The sequence below is a fragment of the Diabrotica virgifera genome, chromosome 6 (assembly GCF_917563875.1).
Source record: "Diabrotica virgifera virgifera chromosome 6, PGI_DIABVI_V3a".
NCBI classification, from domain to species: domain Eukaryota; kingdom Metazoa; phylum Arthropoda; class Insecta; order Coleoptera; family Chrysomelidae; genus Diabrotica; species Diabrotica virgifera.
In genome coordinates this window covers 71,044,509-71,061,861 of record NC_065448.1, presented here as the reverse complement: position 1 = coordinate 71,061,861, position 17,353 = coordinate 71,044,509, and the positions used below count along the sequence as shown (strand labels likewise).

The 17,353-nt window shown below is 36.9% G+C and overlaps 1 protein-coding gene across 1 annotated transcript in view; it reads left to right on the top strand.

Moving 5' to 3' along the window:
• LOC126886089 (odorant receptor 67c-like) overlaps positions 1 to 17,353 on the top strand; it is a 155,840-nt gene that overhangs the window by 1,343 nt on the left and 137,144 nt on the right. The gene's annotated exons all lie outside the window — the stretch shown is intronic.

The window sequence follows — 17,353 nt, the reverse complement described above, 5'->3', positions numbered from 1 at the left end:
TGTACATATGGGGAATGCTGAAGGAGGCAGATGGACCACCGTCTGACATTCCGGAAATTCGGACTAGAATTAAAGATCTTTTCATGCTACAGGGCATCTTTAATATCTGTCTTATCGGGAACGTCGTCGTGAATAATGTTTGCAAGGCTATATCATGTAATATTCTTCTTCAAGTGCCTCCTAATCGGAGGTTCGATATCATCATCACTATCTTTACTCTATCCACCGCTGCTCTAAAGAGTTCTATAGAACTGCATCTAAACCAGTCCCTTAAATTCTTTAACCATGACACTATCCTTCTTCCTATACTCCTTCCGCCTCTTACCTTTCTCTGTATTATTAGTCTTAGCATTTCATATCGCGGTCCCCTCATTACGTGTCCTAGATATTGTAACTTTCTTATTTTTATTGTGTTTATTATTTCGCATTCTTTACCCATTTCTCGCAATACTTCCATGTTCGTTTTCCTCTGTGTCCATGCTATTCTAAGCATCCCTCTGTAACACCACATTTCAAATGACTGTAGCTTATTTATGTGTTCTTGCTTTAATGTCCAGCTTTCAAGTCCATATTGTAGTATAGAGAGCACGCAGCATCTCAAAGCTCTTACTCTCAGTTCTAAGCTAAGGTCTTTGTTGCAGAGAACTGGTTTCATTTTTACAAACGCATTTCTTGCTATTTCTATCCTGGTCCTTATTTCTGTTGTTTGATCATTTTTCTATGAAATCCAGGTTCCTAGCTATTTGTATTTATCAACCCTTTCTATCGGTACATTTCCCAAATGTATGCTTGTTTGTATGTTTTTTTTCGTAGTTATTATCATGTATTTGGTCTTTTTTATATTCATTTTTAGTCCATATTCTTCACAGAAATTGTTTGTTTTACTTAGTAGTAGTTGGAGTTGTTCAGCAGAGCTTGCCATAATCACAGTGTCATCTGCAAATCTTATGTTGTTAATGGATCTTCCGTTAATGATTATTCCTTCACTTTGAGATAGCAATGCTTCTTCAAAAATGGCTTCACTATATGCATTGAAGAGTAATGGAGACATAATACATCCCTGCCGAACTCCTCTCCTGATTTCAATTTCTGGACTGGGTTCGCTATCTATTACAATTTGTGCTCTGTGATTCCAGTAAAGGTTTGTTATTATTTGTAGGAATTCCCTTTTGTCTATGTTTTTTGTCTTTAGAATTTGGACTAATTTTTCATGTCTCACTTTGTCAAAAGCTTTCTCAAAATCTGGTTCCTAGTCCGTTTCTGAACCCAAACTGACTATCATCTATTCCTTCTTCTAGTTTTTTATTTATACGACCATGTATTATTTTCAATAATAATTTGAGAATGTGACTTATTAATGATATTGTCCTGTATTCACTGCAATCTTTAGCGTTTGTATTTTTAGGGATAACACAAAAGGTTGAGAGTAACCATTGTTTTGGTATGTTTCCTGTTTTGTACACTGTTAAAAAAGTCTACGATAATGTCTAATGTTTCATCATTTAATACATTTTAAGCTTTCTACTGGGATCTGGTCTAGACCTACTGCTTTACCATTTTTGCTGTTTTTTAATGCTGATTTAACCCGGCACCTGCCACGTGGGGTGCTACCAGCACCTCATAACACATTTTTATAAAATATTTGGTATTTCAAGTTTGGTAACCGAGCTGTGCGTGATAGTAGCTTTCTATAATATTATATAGCATATATGTGTTTTTGTTTGAAGTGGTTATTTAGTGTCATTCTGAATTTATAGCTCTAAAGTCGAATTGAAGTGTCATCATCTGGCACTTTAAGTTTTAAATTTTTTTTGTATTTTTGATAAATAGGTCAAATTTGCATTTTTTTATTGAAATAACTGATTTGAATTATTAATATAGACTCTATACTCACGAAATCTTAATTTTTTTAGATATTTTACTTGACTTCATTTATTATTGCTTGGTACTTGCTAATTTGCTTATAACACCTTTTTCATTTTATTTTTTAACTTTTATAACATATTAGTGGCTAATAAGTTAATAAAACATGATTATTTATATTCTTGTGTTACTGAACACATTATTTTGTTTTTTAAACAAGTAAATCACAGAAAATTTTTAAGGGGTGCTGTGAGCACCCCACGTAGCAGTTGGCGCCTTGCAAAGCCACGTAGCAGGTGCCGGGTTAATTTATTTCTTCTTTTAATATCTTCAAAACCGTGTCATCTTCTACTTTGACTTCCATCTGATCTGTTCTATTGTCTTTGAACAATTCATTTATGTATTCTGTCCATCTCTTTAATTTTTCGTTAGTACTCAACACAAGTTTCCCATCTGTATCTTTTAGTATTCCCCTTTTTTGTTTTTCTGTTTTTCTGAGTTAATTCCTTAATTTTTTTATGTGTGTTAAAATTATCATGTCTTTTCTGGTGTTCTTCTATTTCTGCGCATTGTTCTTTAAACCATTGTTCTTTAACCTGCTTAATTTTGGATTTTATTTGTTTATCCACATTTTTGTATATCTGATTATCTTTGTTTTTATGCTGACGTCTTTCTTTCATTAAATCTAAGATTTCCTCCGTCATCCATTGTTTCTTTTTGTATCTGGTTGGTGTAAGAATTTCTTTTTGACATTTTTCTATTTCTGTCTTAACTAATAACCATTTTGTCTCTGTTTCAGTATTTTGCTGGATTTGTTCTTTAACATTCATTAAACGGTTATTAATTTCATCTGTCAGGCGTTGTTTTATGAGTGGGTTTCTTAGTTTACTTGTATCGATTTTTACATCTGTTGTTCTGCGTTTTATTATTTTCATTTTGAGCCTAACTTTAGCCACTACTGGGTTGTGATCTGATCCTATGTCGGCACCTGGATAGGTTTTTGAAGATATAATTGCGTTCATGTATCTTTGTCTAGTCAATACATAATCTATTTGCAGGGACGCGCCAAGTAACTTCGGCGCCGTCGTGCAAAATATTGATAAGCGTCTGTATCAAAATTACCAGGGTAGTAGAAAATATTATAATAATCAATCACTCCTTCACATTTTAACGTGGAAAACTGAAATTGTTTCTATGGTAGGGGAGCAAAGTATGCTAAATGTGCAGTCACTCGAGCGCTTTTGGCGACCTATTGGGTTGTGAAGAGTAGGTCTTAAAACCAAAAAAAGTTAAGTAAAGTTTTCCATTTTAGTGGGGACTTTCCATTTTTAATTTAATTTTCCATTTCCAACAATCGTTTTTTTAGAAAATAGCGCAATCTATCCATAAATCGAAAAATGTCTCGAATAAAAGTTGCTTATTTTTACGTAAGGAATCCAAATCTGCAATAAAAAATGGGGCTCCCACTTAAGATTTTAAAGTAACCCCCACCCCACCTCCGTGGGGGGTCGTGTTTGGTGCCATAAGATAGATTTTTAAAAAATATTGTATAAGTGTATTTTTCAGTTTTTCGATCCATTGTTCATTTCGCGAAATATCGCGCGATTCGTATTTAAAATATTAAATTTGCCCCCACCAATCTCCGTGGAAGTCGTATTTGGTATCATTCGATAGATTTTTGAAAAATATTGAGTACGTATTTTTTAGTTTTTCGATCTGTCATTTATTTCGCGAAATATTCGCTTTTTTCTTGTGAAATTTTGGGACTCACTCATTTCCTTACGCACCGCTCAAATCGTCAGATTTTTGAAATATACACTGTTTTGCAGGTACTTACCTTACCTTATATTATCTTATTCTGACGATTTCGAGTTTTTCTAAGGATAGATTTTTTTTTCGGCCCCCCCTTAACGAACTCCCCTGCATTAAGAGCCAATATATGGTAGAGGTACATTTTCAGGGTACAAGGTTTCTCCCCATGTAATAATCTGACTCGCTCGAGTAACTGCAAAAATCCCCGCTTGGGCTCCCCTACCATACTTCTACCAAGATTTTTTTTTGAAAGAAACAATAGGTACACAGTACACTTATAAAAAATAATATATTCTTCTTCTTCCTTCTTGTTTGTAGGCTTTAAATCCTGTTCATTCTTCAATATTAGCCTCCTAAATTGTTTAGATTATTATCGCACCATCTTTTTGTGGTCTGCCAATACTTCGTCCATTTGGTGACTTATCACGTGCTATTCGTACTGTCCTATCCTCTGCCATTCTACTAATGTGTACGTTCAACTCCTGTTTCCGTTTTGTCCGTATCCATTTATATCTTCTACATTGCATGTTCTTCTTATGTTTTCACTTCTCTCCCTATCCAACAGACTTTTCCCTGATATTCGTTAAAGTATTTTCATCAGTAGTTATTAGAAATAATATATAAAACACTATATTGCACAATAAAACAGAACATAATAAACATTATGTTAAAGTTAGAAAACATTACTTAAAATTAAAAAAACTGAAGATAAAAAAATAAAACATTTATATTGCGATTTTTTTTTTAAACAAATTTAAAAACACTTGTGATGAAAACCAACGGATATTCTGTAGAAATAAGAGCAAGATTTTCTAGCCGCTCCTGACCCATTCTAGATCTTAGTACTTAATTCTTAATTAGTTTTAGTTTAGAAAATTATCTCTCGGCTAAAGGTACAGAAATCGGTATAATTAACAATACACGTAACGCAATAGTAATGTTTGGGAATGCGTGGACTAAGATATTTTTTGCAATATTTTGTTTTCATTAAAAAATATTTAGTTTTCAATTGGATATTTATTTAACATTGCCGAGTCAAAGGGCGCCTTTAACGCCTTGGCGCCGTCGTGCGCCGCACGACCTTGCCCATATGTCCCTGTCTATTTGGTTTCTTACAATTCTCCCTTCTTGATCTGCTGGTGACTTCCAGGTATATAGTCTTCGCTTTGGCATTTTAAAATTTGGCAAAATTCGATAAGCCTCCCACCTCTTTCTTTTCTGTTGACCAGACCATATCGTCCTGTACATTCTTCTACTTTTTCGTCTCCAACCTTTGCGTTAAAATCTCCCATTATAATTGTAACATCCTGCGTTTTAATGGATTTTAAAATATTGTCTAGGTCTTCGTAGAAAGTTTCAATATCGCTCTCTGGTTTGTCCGCAGTCGGAGCATAAACTTGTATTATGTTTAATTTGAGATTATTCTGATTTAATTGTAAGAGGATAATTCTGTTGGAGTATGGAATGAAATTTACTACAGCTTTATCAATGCGTTTGTTTAGTATTATCCCGACACCATATCTATGTGAACCGTCTTGACTTCCTGAATAGTATATTGTTTTATTGTTGATTTTCATCTTTCCTGAGTCGGGCCATTGGACATCGATGATTTCTAAAATGTCTATATTCAGCCTTTCCATTTCTTTAACAACATTATGTACTTTTCCAGCTTGATGTAGATTTCTAACATTCCAAGTCGCTACTTTGCAAGGTTTTCGCATGTTGACGAGGGGAGGCCTTGCAGTATTGTGAGTTTCCTCCTCTGCCGGATCTTGTTTTCCGAGTTTCATGATGAGTAGAGTGTTTGGTTATGTTGTTAGTCATGATGATTAACTAGGGATGCTCTATGAGCCTTTAATGCATTGGTTTCCCGTTGCCTTATGCATCTCCACGCCGTTGACCATGCCTGGTTCGTCCGCCTTTAGAAATGATTTCTGATTTCTATGACAAGAAGGTGCCCCAGTGTTGCCGATGTCACGATATGAAATTATGTTAAGCGGTTGCTAAAATTATCAGATTTTGCCAAAAATTATGTTAAAATTTTTTTGGACAGAACTTGGAGAAAATTTCAGTAGAATTGCTCCTAATTTTTCGGTAGAAATCGTCAAATTTCGGTTGATTTTATTTTTTACTTCTTTTGCTATCACATTGCAAAAAAATGATAGTTTATTATACTTCTATAGGTACAAGTATTCAAAAATAAACTACCTTCGTCATAATATGATGATCAATAATCATCATTCATCATAAAAATCACTCATCGGTTTACGTTAAAAATGTATTTTCTCGGCTTTTTATAAAGCAATTGTCTTCATTTTTTTTAATCCATAAGTTATTTAGTTTGATATTAATGATATTTTTTATATGAAAACCACAATCCTCAATAGTATTCACTATTCAGGTAGGTACATTAGTCCCAAAATCAAATATAAAAGGACAAAGGTGGTCATAAAATTGATATCTGTATCTGCTGAACATGTGTCGCAAGTCGCAAGCTAGTAAATGCAAATGCAAACAAATTGAAGAATTCTTGAAAATTTACTAAACTCTATTGCCAAATCTATCCGTATAAAATTATGTTAAAATTATCAATTATGTTAAAAAAATATTTATTATCAGAATGCCATAAAAATTATGTTAAAATCTGATAATTATGTACAAATCGGCAACCCTGAGGTGCCCTTCCACTTACCGACTCTTCCACCCGAAGCTGTTTGTCAGTAAGTGGGGGATTGCTTATACCGGCAATCACTCGGACGTCAGCGCCTCGTTTGTTATCTAGCAGGATGTACCGGATGATCATGATCGAGATCATCTCACGGGCAGGTGAGGTTGACATTTGAATAGGAGAGGCTATGTATTGCGCATCACTATCCCTTACATCCCATATATCATGTATACTAAATATATAAATAACCTTTCTTTCTTTCTTTCTCCCCTTCCTTATACCCTTTCAGGTGTCGGATTTGGGTTAAGTTTAGCTACATACTCACCCATATCTTCCATTCTTTTCTGTCTTGTGCTATTAGTTTCATTTATTCTAGCGTTTTCTGTTTAATTTTTCCTGATTCTACTATTTGCTGTATCCATTTTTTCCTCGGTCTGCCTTTTTTCTTTTCTATAAGATTCCTTGTTTCGTGAACTTTCCTTGTTAGTATACTAGGTTTCATTCTCATTAGATGTCCATACCAGTTTAATTGTCTCTTTATTATTTTATTCACTATCGGTTCCTGTTTAGTTATCCCTCTTATTGCCTTATTTCTTATTCTATCCCATTTGGTCTTTCCGGATATAGCTCGTAGATGTCTCACCTCAATTGCATTTATCCTACTATTATGCTTTTTCTGTAAAGTCTAATTTTCGCTCGTATTAAAGTAAAAGTTATAAAAGTAAAAGTGGAAGATGAACTAACTGACCCAATTGAAGCCGGCAATGGGATAAGACAGGGGGATTCCTTTATTGTTCAACCTGATCATGGACGAAATAATAAAAAAATAAGAACTAAAAGAGGATACCAAATGGGAGAAAAACAACTTAAAATAATCTGCTATGCGGACGATGCAATACTAATCTCTCAAAGTGTATCGTCGGTATCACAATCGTATTACATATTTTAATTTTTGTTTCCTGGGACAATTCTTTTTTCCTCAGAACTGGCGCTAGTGCGTAGTACAGTTTGTTTGATTTTTTGGTTCTGTTTGTTATTTCGAGGTCTATTTTCCCATCATTGGTAATTATACAGTCGAACCCGCTTATTAGAATACCGGTTATAGGAATATCCCGGTTTAAAGCATAGCAATTTGAGGTCCCGAAACGTTTCTGCTAGCCACAAATGATCGGTTATTAGAATATCTCGGTTATAAGAATAATTTTGCTTGACACGAAGGCTATTCCATTAAGCGGGTTCGACTGTACTTCCAAGATAATCATATGCGGTAACTATTTCCATTTGAGTATTTTTGCATTTTATATTTACTTCATTTTCTTCCTTTTCGCCAATGACCATTATTTTACTTTTCTCGATGTTTATTTCCATTTTTAATTTCTCTATTTCTTCTGTCCATATGTTTATAAGTTTTTGGATTTTTGTCACGGTATCTGCTATAAGGACTATATCATCCGCATACAATAAGGCTTCTATTTTTATTGGCTGTAGTCTTTGGTATCCTATTGTTGTCTGTATTTGGTTCGTTCTTTCTCCAGTATTTATAGTCAATTCATTCATGACTATTATGAATAGTAGCGGACGAAGACTGTCTCCTTGTTTGATACCTCTTTCCCAATTGAATTCTTCAGATCTTTCTCCTGCTATCTGTACACGCCCTTTTACTACTCTGTATATACTTTCAATTATTTTTATCAGTGTAATTGGTACTTTCATGTTCTGCAAGCATTTCCATATAATTTTCCTTTCTATAGAGTCGAATGCTGCCCTTAGATCTATGAACGCTAGAATGAGCTTTTCCCCCGAGTCAATACTTCTTTCTATTATATTTCTAATGACGTTATAATAAGTTATAATATATTAAGTTTCCGCCACCGTACCAGATACTTAGGAACATTGAGCTATTACAGTCCTGGACCCTTCACTTGTTGCAATGTTTATTTTTATGTCTCGTGACGTTTAGATCGTCAGAAAATGTATAGAAACTCAATATTAACATAGAAAGTTGACAAATAATAGATCAGCTGTATTAAATACAGCTGTATTAAATACAGCTGATCTAATTTTGACGTTTATAGTTGTCATTTTGTTAAAGTTGTAAAAGATTTAAATAGGCCTGGATCCCGCGTACCAAAAAAAAGTTGATTAATAGCAAGCTGAAAATTTGTTAATAGCTTAACGGTGTCTAGTAGGACAAACTTTGATGTAACGGAACACTGGAACAGGGGAAGTTTTAATTGTTGAACAATATAAAAATTTGGAACGTCAGATTACCAAAACGTCCCATGTATTTTTTCGGACAGAACATTAAATTGATTTGATACCCTTTCATTAAACTCTCATGCAAAAATCAGACTGTTATTACTAACCAACATGATTCCTGTCATTTGACATATTCTTCGTGTTCCACTCATTAAAATGCCCAGTTGGTGATAAACAGCAGTCTGATTTTTGCATGAGAGTTTAAAGAAATGGTAACAAATCAATTGGAAGTTCTGTCCGACAAAATACATGGAACGTTTTCGTAGTCTGACTTTCCAAATATTTAACCTGTTCCACAATTAAAACTTTTCCTGTTCCAGTGTTCCCATACATCAAAGTTTGTCCGACTAGACACCGTTAAGCTATTAACAAATTTTCAGCTTGCTGTTAATCAAATTTTTTTTGGTACGCGGGATCCAGGTCTAAAAGTGTTGTAATATTCTTGGTGTTTGAATAAGAACTATCATAGCTATCTTAATGTTATTCAGTGCCACCCTAAATAGCATAATTGTGTCGTCACCATACCCATCTCGCAAGTTCTTCAACCATGAAGTTCTTCATCGTCTTAGATTTCTCTTTCATTTGCCTGCCATTTTCCCTTGCAACCGGTCGGACAGGTTGGCTTCTAAAAAAGGATATAGTTCATCAGCATCAGACCATATCGATGGGTTTTTGACAAAACATCGTAACCGACAAAACGCAAATTTTACAGGAGGCGAATTTTTCTTCTATCGACTTTTCGGTTAATATACTTAAAATTTTAGAAACTGTGATGAATTAGTACACAAAAAAGATAATAATTAAAGAAAAAAACTGTAATATAACATTCTTTAATTAAATTATGTAGCATACGATACTTTGTGAGACCTTGTCTGTGTAAATTTTAGTTGAAGCTTGTCGCTTAAGATAAACATCGATAGTTTTAAGGTATCAATTTATAAATGAATATTCATAAATAACGTAAGTATCTTAACAGTAAAAATATTATTCATGACAAAAATCGACAAAGAAAAATAAAATTTAATACATATATTAATCTGTGACACTCTGATCTTCTTCATCAGTTTTTGCCAATGTGTCAGGAATTTCACTTTTGTAACTTAACTGTTCATATTCTTGCACAAACTCCTGCTGTGGTATGACATGTTTCAGACGTAGGTTTATGTGTTTGTTAAAGCTTAAGATGTAATCTTTAAACTGCACTAAATTATTTTGCTTTAGACATGAAATAAACAACTTAAATGTAATACAATAACCGAAAAATATCAGTTAAAAAAATGTTTATACAAAGTCATTAAAACTTTTTCCTGTACCTACAACTTACCTAAATAGTAACAACCTTAAAAATGTATAAATGTAATTGTTTTTGAGCTCTTGCGCAGTATCTCTGCATAACCTGGAACCTATTGATTACTTTTTATTATTAGTTTAAAAAAACTACTGATCAGACATTAAATTTCATTAATTTCATACGAGGTATATCAAAAAATATGAATCTTGTTCAAGAGTAAAGTTGCTTTATATTTCACAATATCGAAAATTGTTAATAAAAAAGGTTGTTTGGTATTAAAAACTATGTTTCAATGTTCGTTCTATATTGACTCCCCTACATTTGTTTCAGGTTTCAATGAACTTACTACGTTGATATGTTTACTACTAAGTTGATATATTTCTGTTGCAAATATAATATTTATGATATTTGCACAAGAACAACTAAAAACCATAGGTTACGTCATTACCAAACTAGTAAATTAGACTTCAAATTTTATGAAAAAGACAATAAACCATAAAAACAAGTATTAAAAACTTACCGCATCTATTGAATAATAGGATTTATAAAAACTACCACTATTTTCGTTTTAAATTGTTGGAGCGAAATAAAATTTCCACTGAATTCTAACACATTTAAGATAACACTGAGTAATCCTAACCGTCATTTTGGTCATTGAATCTTATCGTAAGTGGCAAAATATGCAAACGTAAACGACAAGATTTATGGCGTTTACCATCAACTGTCGGTACTACCTTGGCGTTTACGATACCATAGGCACAAAATGAGTTTGAAATGCGGTGGTTACGATAAACATTAAATTCAATTTTAGACACTTCGGATGTTATTAGGAAAAAAATAATTTTGAATTAGCTGTATACTATCGTAAGGAACTATTTAAGATAAAAATCCCATTTTCGGAAAATTGATGCTTACGATGTTTTGTCAAAAACCCGTCGATATGCTGACAATGAGAACATTGATAGAGATGGCAAATGAATATCAACTACCCGTATCTCTTGCCTTCGTTAACTATGAAAACGCATTTGACAGTATCGAGACGGAGACCATAGAACATAGAACAAGTTATTAATAATTGCAGAATAGAGTATAGATATAGACAACTAATACGTAGTATCATTTATATGAAAATGCAAGTATGATACTAGACAAAAATGCTAATCCCATCCCCATTAAAAGATGAGTACGATAAAATTACGTGATATCGCAAAATCTGTTTAATGTAGATCAGGTTAATGCCAACAAATTAATCTACCTCAGATTCGCTGTCATCGTGAGTATAGCGAATATTTGCGAACATATCGTCCCTACCATTTCCAACTATCGAATGTGAAAAATCGGGTTTTTCAGATTCGATACCTTGACATCGCATTATACGTGATACATTTTGTGACAAATTCTCGTTATTGTAGCTTGATTAGGAGCGCGGGAAATATGCTGTTTAAACCATCGAATATGAACATTTTTTCATTTGGTTGACTGTAAACTGACGAAAATGTTTATATTCGATACTTTGTTTGGTATAAATATAACTAAAGGTTAGTTTGTGTTGTAATTTATTCAACAGTTATTCAATTATAATCTGTAAACTGTCAGAAAATACCTGGGAAAGCTTGACAGAAAAAGACTAAGTTTTCACTCTAATGGCACATAACATATCCCACCAGAATGAAAACAATGGGAACCTTCTCTGGTTACACCTCCGAGGCTTCTACAATTTGCAAGCCATACGGATGCTGAGACTAAGGAAAATGAGGGAATTCTACAATTTACAATTCACGTCACATCTGCTCAGCGCGGTAAAGTTCCAACGAGACTGGTTCCCTTCATACTCCACACAGAGTAAATCTAAAACAAAAATGAATAACCATTTTCAATTTCGCTGCAAAACGAAAATACAGCCGAACCATATTTCAGTCCAATCAGAGAGTGCTGCAAGCACCTCTACTGGTTTCGAAACTTATTAGTCTCTCATCAGGAGGCACATATGCTGCTCTCCCTGATCCAACCAAAACAAACCCCAGCGTGCAGTCCCGAATTGCAACGAACGAAATGGCATAGATGCCCTAGCGGCAACTGCTAGCAAAAGACTAAGTTTTCACTCTAATGGCACATAACATATCCCACCAGAATGAAAACAATGGGAACCTTCTCTGGTTACACCTCCGAGGCTTCTACAATTTGCAAGCCATACGGATGCTGAGACTAAGGAAGATGAGGGAATTCTACAATTTACAATTCACGTCACATCTGCTCAGCGCGGTAAAGTTCCAACGAGACTGGTTCCCTTCATACTCCACACAGAGTAAATCTAAAACAAAAATGAATAACCATTTTCAATTTCGCTGCAAAACGAAAATACAGCCGAACCATATTTCAGTCCAATCAGAGAGTGCTGCAAGCACCTCTACCGGTTTCGAAACTTATTAGTCTCTCATCAGGAGGCACATATGCTGCTCTCCCTGATCCAACCAAAACAAACCCCAGCGTGCAGTCCCGAATTGCAACGAACGAAATGGCATAGATGCCCTAGCGGCAACTGCTAGCAAAAGACTAAGTTTTCACTCTAATGGCACATAACATATCCCACCAGAATGAAAACAATGGGAACCTTCTCTGGTTACACCTCCGAGGCTTCTACAATTTGCAAGCCATACGGATGCTGAGACTAAGGAAGATGAGGGAATTCTACAATTTACAATTCACGTCACATCTGCTCAGCGCGGTAAAGTTCCAACGAGACTGGTTCCCTTCATACTCCACACAGAGTAAATCTAAAACAAAAATGAATAACCATTTTCAATTTCGCTGCAAAACGAAAATACAGCCGAACCATATTTCAGTCCAATCAGAGAGTGCTGCAAGCACCTCTACCGGTTTCGAAACTTATTAGTCTCTCATCAGGAGGCACATATGCTGCTCTCCCTGATCCAACCAAAACAAACCCCAGCGTGCAGTCCCGAATTGCAACGAACGAAATGGCATAGATGCCCTAGCGGCAACTGCTAGCAAAAGACTAAGTTTTCACTCTAATGGCACATAACATATCCCACCAGAATGAAAACAATGGGAACCTTCTCTGGTTACACCTCCGAGGCTTCTACAATTTGCAAGCCATACGGATGCTGAGACTAAGGAAGATGAGGGAATTCTACAATTTACAATTCACGTCACATCTGCTCAGCGCGGTAAAGTTCCAACGAGACTGGTTCCCTTCATACTCCACACAGAGTAAATCTAAAACAAAAATGAATAACCATTTTCAATTTCGCTGCAAAACGAAAATACAGCCGAACCATATTTCAGTCCAATCAGAGAGTGCTGCGAGCACCTCTACCGGTTTCGAAACTTATTAGTCTCTCATCAGGAGGCACATATGCTGCTCTCCCTGATCCAACCAAAACAAACCCCAGCGTGCAGTCCCGAATTGCAACGAACGAAATGGCATAGATGCCCTAGCGGCAACTGCTAGCAAAAGACTAAGTTTTCACTCTAATGGCACATAACATATCCCACCAGAATGAAAACAATGGGAACCTTCTCTGGTTACACCTCCGAGGCTTCTACAATTTGCAAGCCATACGGATGCTGAGACTAAGGAAGATGAGGGAATTCTACAATTTACAATTCACGTCACATCTGCTCAGCGCGGTAAAGTTCCAACGAGACTGGTTCCCTTCATACTCCACACAGAGTAAATCTAAAACAAAAATGAATAACCATTTTCAATTTCGCTGCAAAACGAAAATACAGCCGAACCATATTTCAGTCCAATCAGAGAGTGCTGCAAGCACCTCTACCGGTTTCGAAACTTATTAGTCTCTCATCAGGAGGCACATATGCTGCTCTCCCTGATCCAACCAAAACAAACCCCAGCGTGCAGTCCCGAATTGCAACGAACGAAATGGCATAGATGCCCTAGCGGCAACTGCTAGCAAAAGACTAAGTTTTCACTCTAATGGCACATAACATATCCCACCAGAATGAAAACAATGGGAACCTTCTCTGGTTACACCTCCGAGGCTTCCACAATTTGCAAGCCATACGGATGCTGAGACTAAGGAAGATGAGGGAATTCTACAATTTACAATTCACGTCACATCTGCTCAGCGCGGTAAAGTTCCAACGAGACTGGTTCCCTTCATACTTCACACAGAGTAAATCTAAAACAAAAATGAATAACCATTTTCAATTTCGCTGCAAAACGAAAATACAGCCGAACCATATTTCAGTCCAATCAGAGAGTGCTGCAAGCACCTCTACCGGTTTCGAAACTTATTAGTCTCTCATCAGGAGGCACATATGCTGCTCTCCCTGATCCAACCAAAACAAACCCCAGCGTGCAGTCCCGAATTGCAACGAACGAAATGGCATAGATGCCCTAGCGGCAACTGCTAGCAAAAGACTAAGTTTTCACTCTAATGGCACATAACATATCCCACCAGAATGAAAACAATGGGAACCTTCTCTGGTTACACCTCCGAGGCTTCTACAATTTGCAAGCCATACGGATGCTGAGACTAAGGAAGATGAGGGAATTCTACAATTTACAATTCACGTCACATCTGCTCAGCGCGGTAAAGTTCCAACGAGACTGGTTCCCTTCATACTCCACACAGAGTAAATCTAAAACAAAAATGAATAACCATTTTCAATTTCGCTGCAAAACGAAAATACAGCCGAACCATATTTCAGTCCAATCAGAGAGTGCTGCAAGCACCTCTACCGGTTTCGAAACTTATTAGTCTCTCATCAGGAGGCACATATGCTGCTCTCCCTGATCCAACCAAAACAAACCCCAGCGTGCAGTCCCGAATTGCAACCAACGAAATGGCATAGATGCCCTAGCGGCAACTGCTAGCAAAAGACTAAGTTTTCACTCTAATGGCACATAACATATCCCACCAGAATGAAAACAATGGGAACCTTCTCTGGTTACACCTCCGAGGCTTCTACAATTTGCAAGCCATACGGATGCTGAGACTAAGGAAGATGAGGGAATTCTACAATTTACAATTCACGTCACATCTGCTCAGCGCGGTAAAGTTCCAACGAGACTGGTTCCCTTCATACTCCACACAGAGTAAATTTAAAACAAAAATGAATAACCATTTTCAATTTCGCTGCAAAACGAAAATACAGCCGAACCATATTTCAGTCCAATCAGAGAGTGCTGCAAGCACCTCTACCGGTTTCGAAACTTATTAGTCTCTCATCAGGAGGCACATATGCTGCTCTCCCTGATCCAACCAAAACAAACCCCAGCGTGCAGGCCCGAATTGCAACGAACGAAATGGCATAGATGCCCTAGCGGCAACTGCTAGCAAAAGACTAAGTTTTCACTCTAATGGCACATAACATATCCCACCAGAATGAAAACAATGGGAACCTTCTCTGGTTACACCTCCGAGGCTTCTACAATTTGCAAGCCATACGGATGCTGAGACTAAGGAAGATGAGGGAATTTTACAATTTACAATTCACGTCACATCTGCTCAGCGCGGTAAAGTTCCAACCAGACTGGTTCCCTTCATACTCCACACAGAGTAAATCTAAAACAAAAATGAATAACCATTTTCAATTTCGCTGCAAAACGAAAATACAGCCGAACCATATTTCAGTCCAATCAGAGAGTGCTGCAAGCACCTCTACCGGTTTCGAAACTTATTAGTCTCTCATCAGGAGGCACATATGCTGCTCTCCCTGATCCAACCAAAACAAACCCCAGCGTGCAGTCCCGAATTGCAACGAACGAAATGGCATAGATGCCCTAGCGGCAACTGCTAGCAAAAGACTAAGTTTTCACTCTAATGGCACATAACATATCCCACCAGAATGAAAACAATGGGAACCTTCTCTGGTTACACCTCCGAGGCTTCTACAATTTGCAAGCCATACGGATGCTGAGACTAAGGAAGATGAGGGAATTCTACAATTTACAATTCACGTCACATCTGCTCAGCGCGGTAAAGTTCCAACGAGACTGGTTCCCTTCATACTCCACACAGAGTAAATCTAAAACAAAAATGAATAACCATTTTCAATTTCGCTGCAAAACGAAAATACAGCCGAACCATATTTCAGTCCAATCAGAGAGTGCTGCAAGCACCTCTACCGGTTTCGAAACTTATTAGTCACTCATCAGGAGGCACATATGCTGCTCTCCCTGATCCAACCAAAACAAACCCCAGCGTGCAGTCCCGAATTGCAACGAACGAAATGGCATAGATGCCCTAGCGGCAACTGCTAGCAAAAGACTAAGTTTTCACTCTAATGGCACATAACATATCCCACCAGAATGAAAACAATGGGAACGTTCTCTGGTTACACCTCCGAGGCTTCTACAGTTACACCTCCGAGGCTTGCAAATTGTAGAAGCCTCGGAGGTGTAACCAGAGAAGGTTCCCATTGTTTTCATTCTGGTGGGATATGTTATGTGCCATTAGAGTGAAAACTTAGTCTTTTGCTAGCAGTTGCCGCTAGGGCATCTATGCCATTTCGTTCGTTGCAATTCGGGACTGCACGCTGGGGTTTGTTTTGGTTGGATCAGGGAGAGCAGCATATGTGCCTCCTGATGAGAGACTAATAAGTTTCGAAACCGGTAGAGGTGCTTGCAGCACTCTCTGATTGGACTGAAATATGGTTCGGCTGTATTTTCGTTTTGCAGCGAAATTGAAAATGGTTATTCATTTTTGTTTTAGATTTACTCTGTGTGGAGTATGAAGGGAACCAGTCTCGTTGGAACTTTACCGCGCTGAGCAGATGTGACGTGAATTGTAAATTGTATAATTCCCTCATCTTACTTAGTCTCAGCATCCGTATGGCTTGCAAATTGTAGAAGCCTCGGAGGTGTAACCAGAGAAGGTTCCCATTGTTTTCATTCTGGTGGGATATGTTATGTGCCATTAGAGTGAAAACTTAGTCTTTTGCTAGCAGTTGCCGCTAGGGCATCTATGCCATTTCGTTCGTTGCAATTCGGGACTGCACGCTGGGGTTTGTTTTGGTTGGATCAGGGAGAGCAGCATATGTGCCTCCTGATGAGAGACTAATAAGTTTCGAAACCGGTAGAGGTGCTTGCAGCACTCTCTGATTGGACTGAAATATGGTTCGGCTGTATTTTCGTTTTGCAGCGAAATTGAAAATGGTTATTCATTTTTGTTTTAGATTTACTCTGTGTGGAGTATGAAGGGAACCAGTCTCGTTGGAACTTTACCGCGCTGAGCAGATGTGACGTGAATTGTAAATTGTAGAATTCCCTCATCTTCCTTAGTCTCAGCATCCGTATGGCTTGCAAATTGTAGAAGCCTCGGAGGTGTAACCAGAGAAGGTTCCCATTGTTTTCATTCTGGTGGGATATGTTATGTGCCATTAGAGTGAAAACTTAGTCTTTTGCCGCTAGGGCATCTATGCCATTTCGTTCGTTGCAATTCGGGACTGCACGCTGGGGTTTGTTTTGGTTG